Source organism: Mus pahari, chromosome X (assembly GCF_900095145.1).
Source record: "Mus pahari chromosome X, PAHARI_EIJ_v1.1, whole genome shotgun sequence".
NCBI lineage: Eukaryota > Metazoa > Chordata > Mammalia > Rodentia > Muridae > Mus > Mus pahari.
The window spans coordinates 121,659,968-121,660,438 of record NC_034613.1 but is presented as its reverse complement, the minus strand read 5'-3'; positions in this window follow the sequence as shown (position 1 = coordinate 121,660,438).

Below are 471 nucleotides of genomic sequence, written 5' to 3'. Positions count from 1 at the left end.
CCTCCTTGGGCAGGGAAAGGCGCCAGATGACTGGAACCAGAAGCGGGATCCTTCTGGCTCAGGCCTTGAGACTGCTCCCGGGCGAACACCCCTCCTAGGGCAGGAAAGGCGAGGGGGCCGGATCAGGCCAGGAGACTGCTCCCGGGCAGACACCCCTCCTCGGGCGGGAAAGTTGCCAGATGCTGGTTCAGGCCCGGAGACTGCTCCAGGGCAGACACCCCTCCTCGGGCGGGGAAAGGCGCCGGATCAAAATAAAATTTTAAAACCTAAAAAAGTAAGTACAAAAAAAGAGACAAACCTATAAATGTTATTCATATATCAAGGTCACTTGATCTAATATATGATATGTGAAAAACGAAGAGTGTCTGCATTTTTCTCTTCAGTTGAAAGTATCAGAAATGTATTATTTTCTCTATTATTTATTTTTTATTCACTTTACATCCCAGTCGCAGCCCCCTCCCTCCTCTCTTC